Source organism: Suncus etruscus, chromosome 4 (assembly GCF_024139225.1).
Source record: "Suncus etruscus isolate mSunEtr1 chromosome 4, mSunEtr1.pri.cur, whole genome shotgun sequence".
NCBI lineage: Eukaryota > Metazoa > Chordata > Mammalia > Eulipotyphla > Soricidae > Suncus > Suncus etruscus.
In genome coordinates, this window is record NC_064851.1 from 28,340,695 (window position 1) to 28,365,184 (window position 24,490).

The following is a 24,490-nucleotide window of genomic DNA, read 5'->3' on the forward strand; positions in this document are numbered from 1 at the left end:
CCCAAGACAGGATCGATTTCTGCAGCATAGCCAGGAGTAAGCCCCTGAGCGTCACCGGGTGTGACCCAAAAACAACAACAACAACAACAATAAAAGAGTAATTCCTGAACATAACTTACTATGTTTAGTCCCTCAAACACTTTTTAAGCAAATAAATTGAGGCAACCTATGTTGCTGCCTATGATGGAGAGTTTACTGTGAGAATTAACTTTCTCATTAGGATGTAAAATCATATATTTAAAAAATAAAGCTGTTTTCAAAACCTAGGGACTATGATCTCTGCAGGAAGAGAAAGAAAACTTCACATTGTCCAGATGAAGCCCTGGAGTTGTGTCTAGGAACAGCTGGGAGAATGCATCAGAAACAACTCAGCACATAAAGGGAAGAAATTAGAGTTTTAAAAGGCTCTAATTATGAGTGTGGAGTATTGTGCTATCATAAAATCAAGTAGTCTTGTGTACACTTAGCTTGAGCTCTAAAAGAGGGGCAAGGATAGAAAAGTAGTTGAAGAAACAATAGATGGAAATTTTCCCAATAAAATGATAAATTAAACCTACAGAGCCAAGAAAGCAATAAAACACAAGCAGATTAAATACACAGAATAAAATCACACGAGGGACCATCATAATCAAATTGATGAAAAATTTCCAAACATAAAATAAATAAAACTTTAAGAATATCCCAAAATAGGGCGAGTGAATGTGCATCAGTAGGGCATTTGCCTAGTACAAGGTCAACCCAGGACAGATCCAGTTTGATTTCTGGCATCCTATATGGTGCCCCTGAGCCTGCCAGAAGCAATTTCTGAGCATAGAGCCAGGAGTAACCTCTGAGCCCAGTGGGTGTGACCCAAAAACCAAAACCAAAAAAAAAAAAAAAAAAAAAGAAAATATTTTAAAATAAAATAGAGATTAAAAGTGAGAATGATGGTAGACATTTTATCAGAAATTTAAGATCATGAATGACATCTTTAAATTACTGAAAGAAAAGTGTCGTGTATATAAAAATTCTCTATGTAGTGGGTAAAATATTTCAAATGTCAAGATGAACCAAGTAATTTATTCATACCAGTACAAGGGCAGAGAATTCATTGAATACATTGATATGTATGTTGTTGTTAAGGAAACTCTATGATAAAAGGATTATTATACTAAATAATGAGTTGAATCTACTCAATGGAATGAAGAGCAACAGAAATATCATAAAAAACAAAACCATCTTCCTAATTTTTAATAATTAATACTATACTGCTTAAAGCAACAGTAGTGTAGGTTTTATAACACAGAAGAATTTTGATGAGTAACAATAATCAGAGCAAAAGAATGAACATATACTTCAAAATTTTATATCACATGTAGTGATATAAATAGTTTTAAAGATAAATAGATAAACCCTAGAAAAGTCACTAAAATATAAAACAAGTATGACTTTTAAGTCATTGGCAGAGACAAAATAGAATCATTTGAAAGGAGAGTTTAAAAGGAACACGAAATAGATGTACAAATGAAGTGAACAGCAAGATAATTAAAATACAATTCAATTGTTAGATTAAAGCAAGCTAAATATTCCAATAAAAATTTAGCGATTTTCAATTCAGATAAATACAGATCAACACAAAACTCATTTATCAGGCCAGAGCTTTAATATATCATATAGAGCACTTGTCTTGCATGCAGCTGACACAGGTTTGATCCCTGAATTCCCAATTACCTCAAGCTCAGCAGGAATGGTCTCTGAGTATAGAGCCAAAAGTAAGCCCTAAGTACAGCTGGGCATGAAGCAAAGTTTAAAAGAAAAAGAAAAATAACAAAGCTCATCTATTTTTCTGTCCACAGAAATACCAATCTGGAGCTTACCTAATATTTCAATATAACTTTATCAATTTCTTATTATTAAATATTTTGAGTAGAGTCAGTGCATTTTAAAATGTTTGTGGTATATATAGTTTTAGTCATTAAATCACTTGATACTTTGTGGCAAATTTAAAACAGTATTTTCTTAATAATAACCACATCTTAATTATATGGACATGTTTATAAAATGCATAAAAGGCTTATAAAACCAACACTAAGATATCTATTCTCATGAGTGACTAAAGAAATTTGGTACATCTACAAAATGGAATACTACACAGTTGTTAGGAAAATTGAAGTTATGAAATTTGTTGATACATGATGAATATGAAAATTGCTATGCTGGTGAAATAAGTCAGAGGGAGAGACATAGAATAATATCATTCATTTGTGGAGTAGAAAAAAATTACAGTATGTTAATAATATGCAGATAATATAGAGATGAGGATCAGGAGGACCAATCCATGGTAGAAAGATTGCTACAGAGTAGTGAATGCAGTTAGGGTAGTGAATGGTCCATAGTGACAGGGATGATTGGAATTGATCGCTCCAGACAAGAACCGTGTGTTGGAAGTGGAAAAAGTGATATACATGGTACCCCTTAATTAGAAATAGTGAAACCCACCTTACAAAAAAAGAAAAGAAAGCGAGAGAGGAGGAAATAAAATGTCTGCCCCAGAGGTGGGGAAAGTGGGTGGCAGAGAAACTGGGGACAATGGCAGAAACTATGTGCTGTACTATAAATCAAAATATCTAAAAACAAAAAGAGAGAGTGAGAGAGTGAGTGAGAGAGAGAGATAGAGAGTACATGTCTGCAATAGAGGTTCAAAATAGACTGGGGTGGGTAGCACGAAGAGAACTGGGGACATTAGTGACAGGAAATCTACAATAATGAAAGAATGGCTGTTCAAATATGGTATGACTGAAATTCAATCAGGAACAAATTTTCAACTGTGTATATCATAATGATTCTAATTTAAATTGTTTCAAGGGAACTGAAAACTGTTAGTCAAAAAATATAGCTATATATTACAAAACCATTTTAATCCACAAAGAGAGTTTGATATGAACAACTGATTTGGGTGTTGCGCTTAAAGAAATACCCACAATTTGTTCTTTACATGACTGAAACCCAAACACAATCATGTATGTAATCAAGGTGTTTAAATAAAAAAAAAGAAATACCCACAATTTTGAGGGGCTTCCTAATTTCCTAGTACCCCTTCCATTGGTTCACAGCTGTGAATCTGCAGTTTTATATGAGGGCCAGATTACCCAAGTTATTCTGTCCCCTACTATGCTTGGGAATCTCCAGATACAAACCCAACAATTCTCAAGAGACCCATAGGGTACATAGGATCAAACCAGAGCCAGATGCATACAAAAAGAATGCATCTTAAACTGTATACGATTTCTCTAGCTATATTTGCCACCATTTTTGAAGAAACTATATTTTGATAGAACAGAACAAACTTGAGGGAGAAAAGGATCTCCTTATTTGATATAAAAAAGATGTAAGTAGAGCTATCAATGTAGATCATTAGCCATATGTGCAAGAAATTCATGCATGAGAGCTCAGTTGATACTCTCATTTTAATTTTTCTTTCAATAAAAAGGGACTTAAAATGAAGCATTGCACTGTAGTGTGTGCTATTGGTCATTTTGCTGACTTCATGCAGATACCATTGCAGAACTATATTCAATTGTACCCTAGTTGTCTGAGAAATTTTCTAACGCTATTACTTTTAGAGATTTCCACATTGCACACAGTATTTGAAGGGCCAATGAGTGTTTATTTGTTTCATAAATTTTACTGGGGCATTATTATTTAAAGAGATCAAAATATAATCAGAGAAAGGAAAACTGGTGGGTAGGGAGGGAAAAAAACCTCTATTAGAGTTAATCCAAAAGAACCAATCAGGAGATCATAATATGGTGATAAATGAACAGTGTTTCCTGGTTTTGTTTTGAGAAAGTTTATTATGCAGAAAAAAATTATCTGCTTATTAATAAGCTTCAGTGCCCTCAGCTAAAATTATCTCACAAATACTCTATCATAAATGGAATTAAGGGCCCTAGCAAATTTGCATTTATCCAGAGCCTCAGACAGTGACCTAATTTGGAAATAGTTTTTGTAGATATAATTTAGATGACTAAGAAAAAATTATACTGGATTAGGGAGGATCCTAAATGCAATGAGAGCATTTCTTTTTTTTTGGGGGGGGGGTCACACCTGGCTTTTTCTCAGGTGTTACTCCTGGCTCTGCACTAAAAATTCGCCCCTGGCAGGCATGGGGTACCATATGGGATGCCGGAATTCAAACCACCGTCCTTCTGCATGGAAGGCAAATGCCTTACCTCCAGGCTATCTCTCCGGCCCTGAGAGCATTTCTTTATATCAGAAAATAATACATGAGAGAACAGCAGGGAGGAGAACGTCAAGATAGAGGTAAAGTCTGGAGTAAAAAAACAGATCAGGGAATGTCAAAGCTTTTTGAATCACCACCAGAAACAAGAAAGATATGGAACTGTAAGAGCTCCCAGAAGGAGCATACTTTGACTTTGCTAATGTCTTGGATTTTATTTCATTAATTTTTTTATTTAGGGAGACCACACCTAGTAGTGTTCATGGCTAAGTTCTTGTTCTGTGTTCAGGGACCATTCCTTTTGGTTCTTGGGGGTGGGGGATTACCTGTGGTACTAAAAGTTTCAACCAGTATCATACAAAATAAAAATAACTAACACCTTTACCATCTCTCTGCCTTGAATTTTAGACTTTAGAACCCAAGAATTTATCTTAATCTGTTAGAAACAGATTTGTTTGTTGGAAACAAACAAAATCACTGAATTTGTATAAATGTTAAATAGTAGATGACTAGAGGTTATTGAGGGACCTGTCATGCAAAATCCTCAATACTATCATTGATATCTTATTTTTAATGTGTTTGGGGTGGAGAGTTAGAAGCCACATGCAATAGTAGCCAGAGCATACACTTGCATCTGCGCTCAAAGATCACTCGGTGTAACATATGGTGCTGGGAATCAAACCCAATGCAAGTACCCAAATCCACTATATTATCTCTCTGGCCCACAATATCATTATTTTAAAATATATTATACAAATTCTGATACCAATTACAAAACCTTATAGATTACAAATATGGTCAGAAAGGGAGGGAGAGAGGGTAGAAAAAAGGAAAGTGAACATTTTATTCTCCAAAAACTGATTTTAGAAAAACTCTACTTATTTCTTCAGAAATAATAACCCTGGTGAGCCATTTGCCATGTGGACTATTTATCAAAGACTTTCATAGAACAGCTTGCTATTATGGACACAGAGAAGAATAAAGTTGTGATTGTACAATATAGTAATACTGCCTACACTCTCCAGTATTCAGTAACAGTACAATGACAAAATAATTGGTAATTGTGTGTGTATGTGTGTTTAAATCAAAGGATAGGTTTGTTACCCCTAGTAGTTTGATGTAAATTATAGACAATTTGATGGAATGTGGGTGCCCATTAAGATTGAATGTATCTATGAGCTGATGCTTCCATGTTAGCATGGCCACAGCAGCTCTAAATGCAAAGCTTCATATCAGGACTAGTTAAGGGAACATAAGAATCCTAACTAAACCTCTAACTCATTGAAGATCTAGCAGCAAGCCTTATTCATGCCTTCATCCAGATGCCAGAGTTAAGTCACACTATACTGGTTTTAGTAGGCCTTTATCAAATTGCATTACTAAAAGTGAAAACACAGGGACCAGAAAGATAGCATGGAGATAGAGCGTTTGCCTTGCATGCAGAAGGACAGTGGTTCAAATCCCGGCATCCCATATGTTCCCCAGAGCCTACCAGTAGCGATTTCTGAGCATAGAGCCAGGAGTAACCCCTGTGCACAGCTGGATGTAACCCAAAAACCATAAAAAAAAATTTTTAAATGAAAACACAGTTGTCTATGACAAGCTAATTTTCACCTAAAAATATGTTTTAAAACTTGGAAATAAAGCCTGGTTTTAAAAATTGTGATAAAAACAAATATTTTAGGGATTGGAGAGATAGTATGGAAGTAAGGCATTTTCCTTTTATGCAGCACTGCATAAAGCCCCTTAAAACACCACCTTGTGGTATCATGCAAGTCCCTTGAGGTATCATTCATAAGCAAAGTCAGGGAGAGTCGCTGAGCATTGAAGGGTGAGGCCTAAACTTCTACCCTCACTTCCAAAAAAAGAAAATTGCATTGAATCAAAATTACATTAACTTTTAGATATGCACCATTTTATGCAAATAATTATATTCTAAACCATTGATACTATAAAAATAGTAACAATTCAAGAATTTTGGATTTGACTTGATTTGAAACTATAGTATTTAGCTGTAGTAATCAAAATAGCATGGCACTGATAAAGGGAAAGACTATCTGACCAATGTTTTAGAACTTAGATCCCAAAAATAAGCACCTAGATCAAAGGTCAGCTAATTTATGACTAGGATAAGAACATGAAGTATGTGGCTGGATCGGTGGAGCAAGTGGTAAGGTGTCTGCCTTGCCTGTGCTGGCCTAGGACAGACCGCAGTTTGATCCACCCCCACCCCCAAGCCAGGAGCAATTTCTGAGCACGTAGCCAGGTATAACCTCTGAGCATCACTAGGTGTGGCCCAAAACCAAATCAAAACAAACAAACAAACAAAAAAGAAGATGAAGTAAAGACAGTCTCTAGATAAATTAGACTATATTAAGCTGAGAAGCTTCTGCACCTCGATGGAATAGTGCCAAAGATACAAAAGCCACCCACAGAATTGGAGAAACTATTTACCCAAAACCCATCAGATAAGGGGCTAATATAGAAGATAAACAAGGTACTGATGGTGTAGAGATGAAGTGTTTGTATATAAAACCACTAAGGTCAACACTACTATAATCTTGGGGCCCAAACCACAAAAATTAAACCAAAAAAGTATCTCCTAAGGAGTCAGATTGGGGCAGGAGGGTCCGTGGGGACATTCTAGGGAGGGATTCAAACACTGGTGGTAGGACTGTAGTTGGATCACTGTAAGCCTGACACACTATTATTAACAACTTTATGAATCACTCTATTATTAAGAAATTTGTAAATCACAATGCCTAAAATTTTTAATTGTAAAATATTTGGTTGAAAGAAATGTCCACATCACTAACAAAAAGATAAAAGTGAGAAAGGTTTACAGTATGAGCTAAATTTAATAATTTAAGAAGCCATAAGAATATCCAACAGTTATATAACACCTTCAGTGATATCTTACTTGTTCCATTTGCTGGAAAGTGATATGAAGCAAAATAATGAAATGCATAAACTAGAATTTGGGGCTACATTCTGTCTCGAGATACAGCTCTTTTCACTACGCAAAGCTGCTTACTCTTTAAAACTACAACTTAACAAAATAGTCTTTCACCATCCTTATTCCCTTTATGCTCTAATTAAAAATTAACAAATAAAGGCTTCCTTTCATTTTCTCTGCTCTAAAAATTCTCAAGGTTCAAGCTACTTACCATGCATTGGCAATAAAACCTGATTCCCCCCACCCCAAATGCATCTTTTACAAGCATTGGAAAAAAGCATTCTCTGGGGGTGGTCTGTATTATTACAGCTGTCTGAAAGAACAAAAAGCTACACTACACTCTATGGAATAACACCTCTACCAGTTTCTCACATACATAGCAATTTCAAATATACGCCATAAAAAATGCCTAGGAATCTTCTTAGTAAGGTCAAGCTTTCTCAGCAAACAATGAAATACAAACATTACCTAATACAGTTTCCAATGGCTGGTAGAATTAAATTAGATGGTTGTCTACTTGTTATATGAACCGTCTACCAACTCAGCTGTAGCCAGCAGAAATATTGATTAGACACAGAAGAAAGCTACTATCTTTGAAAGACTGCTAAGCCTTTGGTTATTTCTCTGGAAACATACATTTTATTAATTCATATTTTAATCCAAAATTCCTGACTAGAGTCAATAAGCTATAGGTTTTAAGAAAAGTCTTTTGCTATGTTGCTAACATATTAAAGAATGGATAAGCAGAAAAGTTTAATGTTTGCTGTGTTAATATGTGCTTGGCTCTATGTACTCTGCCTCTTTTGGAAATTGCTACAGGCTTCATACCCCCTTCTCCCAGGATGCACTTCTCTGTTTACTAGCTGTCAAAGTAAATTTATAGAACTGACTGACACCATTAGAAAGCTTGGGACAAGCTTTACTGAGCACACATAGATACACTTACATACCCATTAAGTTGAAATTTTGCCAAGAATCTATTAACCAATCCTAATTAACTGCTGTTTTCCATTTAAAACACCATTAGTTTCCTATGGTTTGTTGCTCAGGGTTTAAGCATCAAGAACACCATCAAGTGGAGGAGGTGTTGCTTTGCTGAGAATGCAATCTGGCCTTAAAGAACTTAACTTGACTTTGGTGTGAGGCTTTTTTTTTCTACTTCAGAAAGTCAATAGTTACTTCTAATATTTAGGACCACCTTCCAGAATACACATTTAATTGTTTAAAGGATCTAGATCATTTATTTTACCGTATTCAATAAAAAGTACTTGCATTATTTATTAAGATTATTTTATGATATAATGCACAACTAAAAAATCTTTTTATAATTATATAATCATAGTACATAGCTCATCTAAAATAGTAATTTATTAACAAAAAGTTCATCTTTGGGCTTTTGAAGTTTTCCCTTTAGATAGTTTTAAATACTTGATATTGCATAATTTTAAATATCTAAGGCCTTTTTAGTAAAAGAGTCTGAGTTTTATTCATAGCAAAAAAGACAAATTAGTAGGAAGAAAGGATTCTTGGTTTATGAAGTTGTGTTGTGTTGGACATCTAAGAATATATGATAGAATACTGGCATGCCAAGTTTCTAATTTCATTTCGAACAATGCATTTTCTGCATCCAATTGCAAGGGACATGAATTTAACTTAAGAGTATCTCAATGAATTTCTTTTAAAGTAGATACAAAATGAGGAACTTAGTGAGACAATTATATCCCTGGACTCAATAGGTAACAAAAGGAGACACTAACCACAAATTTGAAAAGAACAAGCAACCCAAGAACTCTGAAATACATTTCTCAACAGGAACTGACTGATGGAAAGATACTATTAAACAATCACCACAGCACTGTGCTATTATGTTCATTTTTTCCAGGCCAGTTCAGCTTCCTTTCTAGGTTGCTAAAATTGTAATCTTTTTTTTTTTTTTCCTTCTAGCTCTTTAAATAGGTTTCAAACTCTCGGTCCACGGGCCCCAAACGGCCCTCCATACGACATTTTGTGGCCCTGCCCTAAAGGAATCTTTTTTTGTTTTGTTTTGTTTTAGTTGTTTGGGTCACACCCCCCAATGTTCAAGGCTTACTACTGACTTTGCACTCAAGGATCACCCCGATTTTGCCTCCTGCGGCCCCCAGGTAAATTGAGTTTGAGACCCCTAATTGTACTAATCAAGAAGCAATTGACAGGCAAAGGGAGGCAAAAACTGCCAAGGCACCAATGAAGACAGTCACTAAAAGTTTAGTGGTCGGTTGAGTGCATAATAAAAAACGGATGAAGTGGACTTATGAGAAGAGATCTTTGTAAATTGGGACAAATAAAATCTGAGTAAAAGGGCAAAACTACTGTGTGAAAGTGGCAGATGGTCGATAAAGCTGCAGAGTCCTGAAGTCTGTAAACTTGCAGCCGCACTGCATTTTAAAGGAACACTGTCAGCAATCATAGGGCTGAGACCTGGTGGAAGAGACAAACTGCACAGATGATTATTTTTTGAGGATCCGAAAGTCTGTCTTCGAGACAGGAGAGCTTCATTAAGAAACCTGTTTCAGATAGACGAGGTTTGTTCTAACCTGTTGTCCAGAAGAATAAAAACTGTAGGTAGGAGCAGCCACTGTATGGATGGATTCTATCAGCAATGACTGTACTGTATTAACTGTTTGCACATGCATAGTATCGGGCTTTGTCAATTTTGGTTCTTATTGTTCCACCAACACGAAGGAATATTAGCAGCACATTGCAGAGATGATATCAGAATAGGAGTTGGAGAGATGGTGTCTGTTGGACGAGATGTGGGTTTGGAACAAACCCCCTCCACCCTGCCCAATATTAAGAGTGTGACACAGGTAATCTCTGGCACTACAAGCACCAAAATCACTCTTGGGCCTGTTTAGCTGAGAATAACTAGGAGGTACTCTCCCATGCTGCCTGAGCATACCTTGGTAGCAACCTCTCAAAAAAGAAAAGTAGCAGAGCCAGGCTAACAAGGTTTCATCAGCAGCATCTTCATGGAACCCAGCTGGCAGGCTGTTGTTTTAATATAAAATATAAAGCCTAGAGTCCTAGTGTTGGAGTGAGGCCTTCCTTGACCCTTCAGTTGGCAGGTCTGGAGAAGGGTAGTAACACTGAAATGAATTTACAGGCAGTCAGAGTTTCATAGGAGTCAGCCAGCTATATTTCACGGCCCTAACCACCATGTGCATTTCCTTACATGGCTTCCATGCTAAGCCTTTTCCAAGCAGCTTCTTGTCTGCTCCTTCTCTAGCTCTCTCTACTTTTGTCTCCCTTTCACCCACTCTCCAAGGTTCCTTGCTGCTTTTCTCTCTCGCCTCCTCCAGCCAGCATCTTATATTATTTATTCCAAACTGCAGACCCCTCCCAGGTGGGGGTGGGTCTGACCATCCAGGTAAGGTAAACAGAAAGATGGGGAAGGGGATACCCACAGCAGGCCTCCCTTTCTTTATTTCTCTTCTGTTTCCTTCTGCAGAGTGTATTTAGGCTTTCATTTCTGTCTGACTTTACTTGTCAATAAGAAATGACCCATGACTGTTAACAAGAAGGCAAAGTGTCTGACAGGTTCTCCTGGTCTTATTGGCTGGGGATGGCCACCACACCATATTCCCTGCTGACTGCACATCTGGCAGAAAGGGGGAAATGCTCAATAATAAACAAAGTATTCTGAGATTCAAATGATCTATTCTAAATGCTTTCCACTGAGGAGCAAAGGCTTAGATGATTTCTTTCTAATAAGCTTTAGAAGTCAAAATAAGCTAGAATGTTGTTGATTTATGGTTGAAAATTCATACTTTTAAAGCCACTCACCCAGATTAGTTATTTTGTTTTCTTTTAAATAATTCTATTATAAACTACTTTATATGTTTATTTTTGTTAAAGTTCATTAACAGGCAGCAGGGAAAAAATTATATATATATATATAGATATATATATATATATCTATATATATGCTATTGGTTAAAAAAACTTCAGTTTAAAGGTTAGTTTTGCTTATTTTTTCTCCAATTCCAATTTCTTATTTAAAGAGTTACAGTATCATTTGCCTGTCTAATTTGCAGTCAAGATTAAAAATGGAATAATAAAACATCTACTGTTGGATTAGCCTTTACCCTAAATTATAATGGTGCATCAGACTTTACCCTTACCGATGATGGCTTCCTCTTTAATATGTCAAAGACTCGCTCAGGAAGGAAAATTTTCTAGATAGGCTCTTTACTTTAACCCCTTCCCCATGCAGGGAGGTGGTTTATCTTCCCAATAAATACTGCAGTCCCAGCTGGCATCTTCCTCTTGCCCACGTGAAGTGGTCCCTGAACCGATTTCTGGTTTGGATTATTTCCTGCAGTGGACATTCTCCAGACTCACTTCCCTGTTCCCCATAGGATTATGGTGTGTGGATTTATTCACAATCTACCTTGGAAAAATCCAAATATTCCTTCAGAAAAACAAATGAGATAATTTTTATATACTTTATTTAAATACCTTGATTACATACATGATTGTGTTTGGGTTTCAGTAGTGTAAAGAACACCACCCATCACCAGTGCAACATTCCCATCACCAATGTCCCAAATCTCCCTCCTCCCCACCCAACCCCCGCCTGTACTCTAGACAGGCTTTCTATAACCCTCATATGTTCTCATTATTAGGATAGTTCAAAATGTGGTTATTTCTCTAACTAAACCCATCCCTGTCTGTGGTGAGCTTCATGAGGTGGGCTGTAACTTCCAGCCCTTTTCTCTTTTGTGTCTGAAAATTATTATTGCAAGAATGTCTTTCATTTTTCTTAAAACCCATAGATGAGTGAGACCATCCTGCATTTCTCTCTCTCTCTCTCTCTCTCTCTCTCTGACTTATTTCACTCAGCATAATAGATGCCATGTACATCCATGTATAGGAAAATTTCATGACTTTATCTCTCCTGACAGCTGCATAATATTCCGTTGTGTATATGTACCAGTTTCTTTAGCCATTCGTCTGTTGAAGGGCATCTTGGTTGTTTCCAGAGTCTTGCTATGGTAAATAGTGCTGCAATGAATATAGGTGTAAGAAAGGAATTTTTGTATTGTATTTTTGTGTTCCTAGGGTATATTCCTAGGAGTGGTATAGCTGGATCATATGGGAGCTCAATTTCCAGTTTTTGGAGGAATCTCCATATCGCTTTCCATAAAGGTTGTACTAGATGGTATTCCCACCAGCAGTGAATAAGAATTCCTTTCTCTCCACATCCCCGCCAGCACTGATTGTTCTCATTCTTTGTGATGTGTGCCAATCTCTGTGGTATCTCATCATTGTTTTGATTTGCATCTCCCTGATGATTAGTGATGTGGAGCATTTTTTCATGTGCCTTTTGGCCATTTGTATTTCTTTTTTATCAAAGTGTCTGTTCATTTCTTCTCCCCATTTTTTGATGGGATGAGATGTTTTTTTCTTGTAAAGTTCTGTCAGTGCCCTGTATATTTTGGATATTAGCCCCTTATCTGATGAGTATTGGGTGAATAGTTTCTCTCACATGGTGGGTGGCTTTTGTATCCTGGGCACTATTTCTTTTGAGGTGCAGAAGCTTCTCAGCTTAATGTCTTCCCATCTGTTTATCTCTGCTTCCACTTGTTTGGAAAGTGAAGTTTCCTCCTTGAAGATACCTTTATTCTCAATGTCATGGAATGTTTTACTTACATGTTGTTCTATGTACCTTATGGTATCAGGTCTGATATCAAGGTCTTTAATTCATTTAGATTTTACCTTTGTACATGATGTTAACTGGGGGTCTATGTTTGCTTTTTTGCACATGGCTAACTGGTTCTGCCAGCACCACTTGTTAAAGAGGTTTTCCCTGCTTCACTTAGAATTTCTTGTTCCTTTGTCAAAAATTAGGTGATTGTATGTCTGGGGAACATTGTCTGAGAACTCGAGCCTATTCCACTGATCTGAGGGTCTGTCTTTATTCCAATATCATACTGTTTTGATAACTATTACTTTGTAGTACAGTTTAAAGTTGGGGAAAGTAATGCTTCCCATTTTCAGCATTTTTGATACAGGTGTAAAACTGAATTCAATCCCTACACTGCAAAAAAAAAAAAAAAGGAAATGGAGTGGGAGAGGGAAAGAGACAGAATGAGACAGAAAAAAAGAGTGAATAAAAAAGACAGAAGTAATTCAGAAAAGAATTGGTCCAGTGTCTACTCATCTCTCTCACTTCATTCTCTCTTCTTTGTCCCTTTTCCTCTCTCTGATTGATTGTGGTATCCTTTTATTAGGAAACTCATTGTGGTAATCACATTAAACTGAAACAAAAATAACCCACTTCCTAATCTACAGTAATTCTCATGTCTGTTCTTTTTATTCTTGGACTACCAACTTCTTTTAGGACCTTACTATTTCTGCCCTGAGTTATGTATCTAATCTCTTAAATACTGACTCTGGTTTCCTTTTCTGTCTTTCTAATCTATATCGTGGCCAGATTTACAAAAAAAAAATATCAAAGTTGGATTTCTGTCATATACTCTGCTCAAAAACTCTTAACATGAGCCCCCATTAGCTCACAGTAGCCATCAGCTTCAACTCTTAACTTCCTTCTCAGTAATTTAAAACCATCCATGACTATGCCTGATCAACTGCCTTCACTAATTTCTGTGTCCATCAGTAAAACAACTTGTTCTCTCAGTTCAACCCCACTATGGTCTCTTTCCCCATGTGAAACATCCTGCAATCCTTGTATGCCTGATTTTTCATTGTAAATATCTACCTAGGAAACCTTTCTCTATCTGCCTCTATAAATTCTCCATTCTCCAAATTAACATAGAAAATCCATTATTCTGCCAATCTCCATTGAACAAGAGGTAGAGTATATGTCTGTATTTCTGTCATTTCTTAATGCCCAGAATAAAGTTTCACATGTTGAAGGAAACTAAGCTAATTACATAAATGAGCAAACTGAGTCTTTAATATGAACCTCTATGTACAGAAAAAAAATCAGCCTTCTATGTCATCAAGACAAGCTGATAAATACACCCTGTGCCCAGGCTGAGGACAGTAATGGCCCTGAAGACCAAGGCTCATATCAACTGTGTTTCTAGGAGAGACACTCCACTTCTCTCTGTGATTTTCCTGAGGTCTGTTCACCAGCCCTCTCAACAATATTACTAGCTATGCAGTTCCATTTAGCAAAATCATTTCCTACTTTAATCAACTAGGGTCAGGTCCAGTTGTTTGTCACCTTTACCTGTTGAATGATGCTTCTATACTGCAGCAAGATTCTTTCATCTAGGTTTACTTTCTGGGAAGATATCTCACAAAGGCCCTGAGTTTGAGTCCCAGTCCCACATGGTCCTCTGAGAAACAACGGTTTGTAAGTAGCATATGGAGCATCCTGAGTACAGTTTGGGAGTCTCCTCCTCCCTTCAAAAATAATTAACAGCTCTATATGCTGTGCTTCTTCCACATGTGTGTTCAAGTAAGCCTGCATGTTGAGTTCTCTAAACAAGATACTTTTGTCTAGAGTATGCCTATAGGATACAACTCATGAACTTAAATTCCAAAGTCTACCCAAACAACAAAAAAATTCTTCCTGCATAAATGCTCTCATGATTGGGCCACTATATGTTTCAGACTTATAAACTTTTAACAGCTGTTAGATTTCACGCCCTTGAAATACCAATAAGATAAAAAAATTTCTGGCAGGTGTATCAATAATTAGTCATGTTTCAAAGAAGCCACATAGTTTTCTTCCAATAATCCATAAACATATATATATATATATATATATATATATATATATATACACACACACACACACACACACATATAGATATAGCTTTGTAATTAAAAACATGGAATCTGATGCCTGGAACTAAATCCTTGAAGTCTCAGTTTTATAATCTTTAAAATAGCAATGGATTATTGTGAAGATTAAAAAAGATAGTATACAAGTAGTGCTCGTTTCGTCAGCACATATACTAAAATTGGAATGATATAGAGAAGATTAGCATGGCCCCTGCGCAAGAATGACACACAAAAAAGATAGTATACAAGTAACAGTTATACCTGAACTCAAGGTAAATATCACTTTTTCTTTTCCTACAATGATGCCTGTAGAAGAAAATGAAGGAAAGCATAATAGCTCTTGATATTATTAACCAAGTTCTGTTCTCTTTTCTTCCTATCACATGGCTTTCCTTATCACCTTGTGGTTGGGTGATCATATTTTTATCTGGGGCCAAGGAAAGAGTTAAATAAATCACATATTTAGCACCCCCCAAAAAAACTGCATTTTGAAGCTGCCCAGTGAATACATTCTGGCTGTGGGGGTCACTGTTCAATAAGCTGAGCTCTCTGGCCTGTAGAGGCTATGCCCTGCTGTGCCTTTGTTCACTCTGAGGACTTCAAGGGAAACTTCAAAAAATAAACAAATAAATAAATAAATCACATATTTAAATGATTATAAAATTTTCCATATCATTCCTAGCACAATGGGTATTTGGTATTAGGGAGACTGGAAAACTGGAGTTAAATGAGCAGAGTCTCTCTGCTCCTCCACGATATATAACATGATCAAATGATAAGCTTTTGTTTCTACCATTGATGCTTTGGGGAGTGTTTGTTACCTATATTGCACAAGCGTGCCTATCCTAATGTAACATAAAAGGAAGACTATTATCTGAATACTTCAATTATAGTCTCTGTTCAAGTAAATGGCATCCCAAGATACCTAGAGAAACAATAAAGCGTAAAGAATAATTTAAAGAATGTTGATTAATAAAGTCCCCAAATGTCTATCTTACCTCAATCCACTGAGGTTTGAAATTTCATCCTAAAGAAATTTTGGGAATTATTCTCATGTTGTCATTTTAAATAGGGCATGAAGCTCCGGGAGAAGTAATGCATAATTCATCAAATTCCTTTAAAGGAGAACTTAATGAAGTATATACACAGGTTGATTTTCAATGACGCACACCTGAAACTTACATAATGCTACAATGCTGTTACTTCAATTTAAAAAGTAATAAAGTATTTAAAATTCATCAGCTCTTTACAGATTTAACTGAATGTAATTCACTTTCAGGAGTTATCAGGGAAGCTTAGAGAAACTCAGAAGAACTTCCATCTATATCTATTTCAGAAAAGACGGTGGGGAAACACATTATGAATGTTTTTAATTACAGAAATATTTATCAGAGACCCAGCTTTAAAGAGATACATGAACAACAGGAAGGACAGTCCCAGTGACTTGCTCAATGGCACTTTATTATTTATTGCAATGCTCATGCCTGATTCTCACATCAGGACTTTAAATACTGTCTTTTCTCTTTTCCAGTTTTAGGAAAGGGACAAAAAATGGTGTGAGGGTTAGAGGTAGTAAAATGCAGACACATAGAAAGGAGAAAAAAAAGGAAGCAAGAGAGCTTTGAACCCTTTCCAAAGTTGAATCTCATTTATATCAAGGATAACATCAAGAGTTTAAGGCTATTTAAGCAGATCTAGATTTATTACTTTTACTTTGCATTTTAAGTACTTACTAAATTGTGTGTTTGATTCCCAGACACAACATTTCCTAGTAGTTTAATGTAGGCAACTTATGTAGTGTCTTTGTGTTAGGTTTCTATTTGCAAAATTATAATGAGAGTTACTTAATTAAATAAGACAATGAATGGTTGTCCTGTTGCCTAGCAAACAGCATGCATACAACACTGACTACTATCATTGTTATTATCTCATTTTTTTTATTGTAATGGGGTCTTCTCAGCACTGTTAGCACTGTCTGTGAAAGCTAGTGAAAATCAGTCATGAAAGAGCTCCCAAGAAAAGCAAGTCCCCATATTTTTATAATTCTGTTGGAATGCCAAGGTAACATCAGTAGTTTAAACAAGCTGTTTCTATATTTTTAGATTTTTCTTCTAGGTAACAATATAGTCTTCTTTGGGAAAAAAAAGGGTCACTCCAGCAGTGTTAAGGGATTACTTGTCTCCTAAATAGAAAGCAAGTGTTTGGCCTATTGAGCTCTTTCTATGACCCTATTACTTTTTAAATTTATTTTTAAGTAGTCTAAATTACCTTCCTGTCACAGTCACTTCCTTTGTGACAATTTTTCCTTTAAAAACACAGCTATGGGGCCTAATACATAGTATAGGGGTTAGGGTGCTTGTTTTGTAGACACTGACACCAATTTGATTCCAACATCTCATTTGGTCCTGTTGGTTTACAATTTGGCCTCATCCCAAACAAAGATCTTCCTGGGCCTCTCTGATTAAAACTCATTTTCACCCAAAACAGAGGTTTTCCCCTACTTACCTCCTTGTTCTACATATCAAAAGCCTACCTGGGCTTTTAACACAATTTAGGCCTTTTTGTCCTAATTCCCCAGCCTGAGTGATCTGGGTGCTTAATAAAAACTCCTATTCTGAAAGATTCTGGTGGGTTGCACTCTCTCACTGAACAAGACTGAATGCTCCCTGACCAAGCATGTTTCACCCTTTCAAACTTGGCCTGGTTTATTTACTGCAGTGACCTCTGTTCTAGACCCAATTCCCTGGAGTGGGATTACAGCATGTGGTGTCTGTCAAGATGGCAGACTGAGATTGGAGGGGAAAGAAAGGTAACCTAGGAATTCTGATGAAGAAAGTGACACTGGTGGTCAGACTGGTGTCAGAACATTGTATATATAGAATACAACTATGAACAACTTTTTTTTAATTATAACATCACAGTGCTATGGTAAAATTAAAATTTAAAGACTATATCTCCTTTTTGAACAAATACAATGCAGAAATCTCAAACATGGTGATAAATTCTGTTTCAGTAGGAGCAAGATTATCCTCAGAGCAGGTGTATATTTTAGATAGAGCACTAATATTGGGCTCTGGTCTCTAGGCTGCTTCCAGCTATATTCAGCTCCTTCCTTATTTTTCCCCACTTGTGCAAACACAGAAATCTACTCAAACCACCACAGGCAAAAAATAACAAAGTAAATAAAATAAATAGTAGTAGAAGCAGAGGCAAATAGCAACAACAAAATTATATGAATTATCAAGATTGATTATGATAAGAAAGATGGACTTGAATTAGAGATTAATAATTGGTTTGGCCTATGAACCTGGAAGTCAAGAGTTTTGGAGAATTTCAAGAAGGAAAATATAGGCCTTTTTATTGATTTGAAGAAATTATACTAGTAAAAAAACTCAATTCAACAACTTTTTTATAATATCTTTATTTAAGCACCATGATTACAAACATGCTTGTAGTTGAGTTTCATTTATTAAAAAAAAAAAAAGCGTCTTCCTTCACCAGTACAACCTTTCCACAATCAATGGCCTCCATCTCCCTCCTTCCCTACTAAAGAGGTGAAGGATCTATACAAAGAAAACTACAACACATTGCTTCAAAAATAAAAGAGGCCACCAGGAAATGGAGACACATACCCTGTTCATAGAATGGGAGAATTAACATCATTAAAATGGCAATACTCGAGGTCAGAGTGGTGGCACAGGCAGTAGGGCATTTGCCTTGCACATGCTAATCTAGGATGGTGTCCCATGTGGTCCCCCAAACCAGGGGCAATTTCTGAGCACATAAGCAGGAGTAACCCTGAGTGTCACCAAATGTGGCTCAAAAACCAAAAGGAAGGAAGGAAGGAAGGAAGGAAGGAAGGAAGGAAGGAAGGAAGGAAGGAAGGAAGGAAGGAAGGAAGGAAGGAAGGAAGGAAGGAAGGAAGGAAGGAAGGAAGGAAGGAAGGAAGGAAGGAAGGAAGGAAGGAAGTGGCAATACTTCCCAAAGCATTGTACAGATTTAATGCGATTTCTCTAACGATACCCATGAAATTCTTCAAAGAAGTGGATCAAACACTTCTGAAATTCATTTGCAACAATAAACACTCATGAATAGCTCAAGCAACCCATAGGAAAAAGAAGATGGAAAGCATCACTTTCTCCAACTTGAAATTGTACTACAAAGCAATAGTTATTAAAATGGTATGATACTGGAATAAAGACAGACCCTCAGATCAGAGGGATAGGCGTGGGTATTCAGAGAATATTCCCTAAACATACAATCAATTAATATTTGATAAAGAGGCAAGAAACACAAAATGGAGCACAGTTTCTTCAGTAAGTGATGTGGGGACAACTGGTCAGCCACTTGCAAAAAAGGAAACTCAGACCTCCATCTAACACCATGCACAAAGGTCAAATCCTAATGGATTAAAGACCTTGATATCAGACCTGCAATTATAAGGTATTAAGCAAACACTTAGGTAAAACACCCCATGACACTGAGACTAAAGGCATCTTCAAGGAGGAAACAGAACTGTCCAAACAAGTGGAAGCAGAGACAAACAAATGGGACTATACTATGCTGAGAAGCTTCTGCACCTCAAAGGAAATAAATAAAATAAAACTCTCTTTGCTTATGCTCCTCTTCTGCAAGAATACTGTATGCTTCAGACACTTGAGTTCTTATGAATAAAACATATAGATCTTTAAAGTATCTAAAAATATCTTTATGTATATCATACATGTTCAGAAACTGATACTGCTATTACATGCTCACCAACTGATTCCAAATAGGAGCCAGGAAGGAAACCCAACTTAAAACAAGAAGACAGCTAACTGAATGGGAAAAAAATTTTGCACTCAACACATCAGATAAAGGGCTGATAACCAGAATATACAAAGCACTCAGAAAGCTGAGCCCCCCAAAACCAAATAAAGCCATAGAAAAATGAGATAAAATGAATAGACACTTCTCCGAGGAGGACCGAAAGATGGCCAACAAACACATGAAAACATGCTCACCTTCACTCATCATTAGGGAAATCCAAATCAAGACAACAATGAGGTACCACCTTATACCAGTGAGGATGGCACACATCAAAAATAATGGGAGCAATCTGTGTTGGTGGGGATGCGGTATGAAAGTCACTCTCATCGACTGTTGGTGGGAATATCCCCTAGTCCAACACCTATGGAGAACAGTCTGGAGAGTGCTCAAGGAACTCAGAATTGAGCTGCCATTTGACCCAGCAATTGCTCTCCTAGGTATCTACCCCCAAATCAGAAGGACATTCATCCCAAAGTATGTGTGCACCCCACTATTTATTGCAGCACTCAGTATAATAGCCAAGTCTTGGAACCAACCTCGATGTCCAACAACAGATAAGTGGATCATTAAGACGTGGTATCTATACACAATGAAATACTACATGGCAGTCAGAAATGATACAATCACAGACTTTGCAGCAATGTGGATGGACCTAAAACATATTATGTTAAACGAAAGCAAGCCAGAAGACGAAAGATAAACAGAGAATGATAGCACTATTCTGAAGTACCTAGAATATACACCAGATATACAACCAATACCCTGCAATTAAATAACAGGGGGTAACAGGATAGACATCTCAAACACTGTAATAATCACCATATACTGGGGAGTAGAGCCCAAATAGGAGCCAGTTCCTGAGAATGACCATTATGGTCTATATAGCAATAAAAGACTACCTGGCAGACACTGTTTCTGCATGACTGCGCTACTGCAAATTACAGCCAATTCCATTCCGTAATGTTGTCTTAAATGACTAGGTAGAGTCCTAAAATCTGCACTCCCAATAATATCACAAACAGTGTTCAGGCAGCTCTCTAGTCAACTGAAAAATATGGACACACCCCAAAGAAAAGTACTATTATTATGCCATTTCACAAATTTCTCACAAACAATAGGAGCCACAAAGAAAATACCTGGGGGCTGAGGAGAAAGTTCAGTTGTCACAGACACATGCTTTTTGTGCTCAAGACCAGTGTTTGATTGTCACCAATACATGAATCCCTAAACATCATAAGGGCCCTGGTGACCTCTGGTACTACTGAACTTAAACAGTACCTCAGTACAGGATCGTCCCATTTTAGGATCTAACTCATTGACATAGTGGTCCCCAACTCCTAAATTCTGTTTGCCACACAACATGTACATATGCACATTTGAAATTGTTAGTTGTTAGAGTAGATTAAAGCAGAACTCTGAACATAAAGCTCCAGTTTAATTACATTCATTTCCCCATCTACCTGAATGCTTGTATTCAATATTTGGACTAAGTAGTCCAAAGTAAAATTGTAATTTCATGCATATGAGCTCATCCACTCATTTTTTTTGTTTGTTTTGTTTTTGTTTTTGGGTCATACCTGGTGACACTCAGGGGTTATTCCTGGCTCTGCACTCAGAAATTGTTCCTGGCTCAGAGGACCATATGGGTCACTGGGGATCGAACCCAGGTCCATCCTGGGTCAGCCACATGCAAAGCAAATGCGCTACCGCTGAGCTATTGCTCCAGCCCCAAGCTCATCCACTCTTATGTCTTGAGGTCTTTGCTCAATTACTTCTTTCAGTCTCAGTCTCCCCCTCTGCTAGAAGTTCTCTTGACCTTGATATCTCTTTTAAATACTATCCCATCTCTCCATAGTTTTCACCTCACAAATGGGAAGCAATTGTTCAATAAATATTTATGGATCAAATAGGTAAAAAAATAATATATTTCCCTATTGCTTTTTCTCCTTCCTTTCTCCTCCTTCCCCTTCAATCTATAAAATTACTCAGCCCATTCTGATTAAACTTGGTCTCCAGAGGTAACAATACATTTCAAATTTTAAAAAATCCATTAGCACTCCTTATCCTTTCTGACCTCTCTGTACTACATTCAAGATAACTCCCCAACCATCATTATTAATAATCTTTCTCAAATTTCCTTTCAATATCCTAAGTCGTCTACTGTGTCACCGAAACTGACAGAAGCTTTTCTTACCCTCTCCTGTTATTCTATATTATTTCAACAGACCTCAGCCAAAATAGTAATTTCAACTACTTTGTCTAGTAGCATCTTCCAAACTTAGTGTTCTCATTCTCATTTTTCTTCTTCCCCTCACATCTATATTTCTAAATTCCTCACAGACATTAAACTGAAATCTCAAACTCAGTATCTGAACATAACACAATGTTCCATTCCTCCTACTACAAGGCAGCCCCTTCTGTATTCCCATCTTAAAGAATAGAAGCAGCATCTCTCATGGAAACTAGACAGCTTTTCAAGTCACAGTTAATCTGTTTAGGTCTATTCAGCTTCAAATCCTGTTGATACTATTTCTAAAAGTCGCTATTAAGAATCTCTCTACCACCAATCTCCTCCTTCGATCATTTCATTTTTTCATAATATAAGATTTGCATTGCCTGGATGTAAAAAATGCTCTTGTAATATTTGTGTTTAGAACACACATAAACACATGAACACACAAAACACACTGAACTGACATGGTCAACAATTATTTTACTAACAATAAATCTGATCCTCTAAATTACTTCCCCAAAACTTTCAATAATGTGCTCTAGAATAAAGAAAAAAGTCAGAGTTTAAATTGAAGCCTGGGGGCGAAGCGGTAGTGCAGTGGTAGGGCATTTGCCTTGCAATCAGCTGACCCAGGAGGGACCTCAGTTAGATCCCCGCCATCCCATATGATCACCAAACCAGAATTTTAGAGTGCATAGCCAGAAGTAATCCCTGAGCATCACTGGATGTGTCACACACACACACACACACACACACACACACACACACACACACACACACACCAAAAAAAAGAAAGAAAAAAGAATAAAAGAAAAACAAAACAAAAATAAATAAATAAAATAAAATAAAATAAAATGAATGAAGCTTGCTTTGAATCTACTACTTTGGGGCCCGGAGAGATAGCACAGCGGTGTTTGCCTTGCAAGCAGCCGATCCAGGACCTAAGGTGGTTGGTTCAAATCCTGGTGTCCCATATGGTCCCCCGTGCCTGCCAGGAACTATTTCTGAGCAGACAGCCAGGAGTAACCCCTGAGCACCGCCAGGTGTGACCCAAAAACCAAAAAAAAAAAAAAAAAAAAAAAAGAATCTACTACTTTGATTTCCCACTGTATGTTTCCTATCTACATGCCACTCCAAATACACATGCAATTTATTCTTTCTGTTTTCTTAAAGCTACTTTACTATTTATCTCTAGTGCTGTATATTTACTTATTAGAGATATAATATATAATATATTATATATAAATCCTACTCAATTTTAGGGTAAACTAGAATTTGTTCTCTTCAATTATTCCTGCAAGTAATAATCCCCCTTTTCACCCATGGCGCTTTGTACTTCTTACAGCAACCAGAGAGACACGAGTTTTCTGTACTAATCTGAAGCAAATTTAAGGGGACACTCACTTAGGCCAGTATCATCCTTCAAACCATTCAATACAAAGATTACTGGAGTGACTTAGTAACACTCTTTTCTCTAAGTTCATTTCCAGTTTTAAAAATTTTAAACTAACCTCTCTATTAGTTTATCTAGATCAAATATTTTAGTGTATTATCTACATCATGCTATTTTCAACCTTCACAAAGCAAAGTTATTTTGTATGTATAAGCATGTAGATACTCTGTATAGGGGACAAAGGTATAGATTAGTGGTAGTATACATGTTTTTGCATAAATGAGGTTCTGGGTTTCATATCTAATATTGTAAACACACACAGTACTAGTACAAGATCCTAGAATTTTAATTGGATAACATCAGTTAAAGAAAAAGTACACGTATCAATGAAATAAACATACTGATCAATAAAATAGAATAGAGTGTCAAGAAAAAATTCACACATATAGAATCACTTAATTTATAATAAAAAACTATGAAATGCATTTAATGGAGAAATTTTCTGAGCCAGCTGGATATAACCTTGCAAAGAAAAAACACTAGATCACTATTTCATACTACACAGTACAATTAATTCAAAGTGGAGTAAAAACTTGGATGTAAGATTTGAAACCAGAAAACCGCTGAAGGAAAAATGCAGGCAAAATACTCCATATCATTGGCTTTAGTAATGTCACCATGAACTACATCAACAGAAAATAAAATAAGGAAAAATAAGAATGGAAGTTCATCAAACTATAAGGCCTTTATATAGCAAAAAAAATTATAAAAAGAAAATCTTACTGAATGGAAAAAAATGTTTGTACACTATGTGATTCATCTAACCAGATATGTAAAGAACACATAAAACTCAAAAATAATTTTAAAATCTCATCACAAAGAAAGAAAAACAGTTGAATTAAAAACTTCCAATGAGGGTATTTAAATGGCAAACACATACATGAAAATATTGCTCACCTTCACTTATTATCAGAGAAAAACAAATCAAAATGACAATGATATATCCCCTCATATTTGTGAAAGTGGTCGAATCAAGTACTGGCCTACATATAAGACAAAAATCATGTATTTTTTTATGGGAAT

At 36.4% G+C, this 24,490-nt stretch overlaps 1 protein-coding gene and 1 non-coding gene across 2 annotated transcripts in view; one reads left to right on the forward strand and one right to left on the reverse strand.

Moving 5' to 3' along the window:
- Window positions 1–24,490, reverse strand: part of SLC44A5 (solute carrier family 44 member 5) — a 407,523-nt gene that overhangs the window by 191,739 nt on the left and 191,294 nt on the right.
- Window positions 15,122–15,231, forward strand: LOC126007443 (U6 spliceosomal RNA). Its single transcript, XR_007495015.1, has one exon. It is a non-coding gene; the product is annotated as a U6 spliceosomal RNA (small nuclear RNA).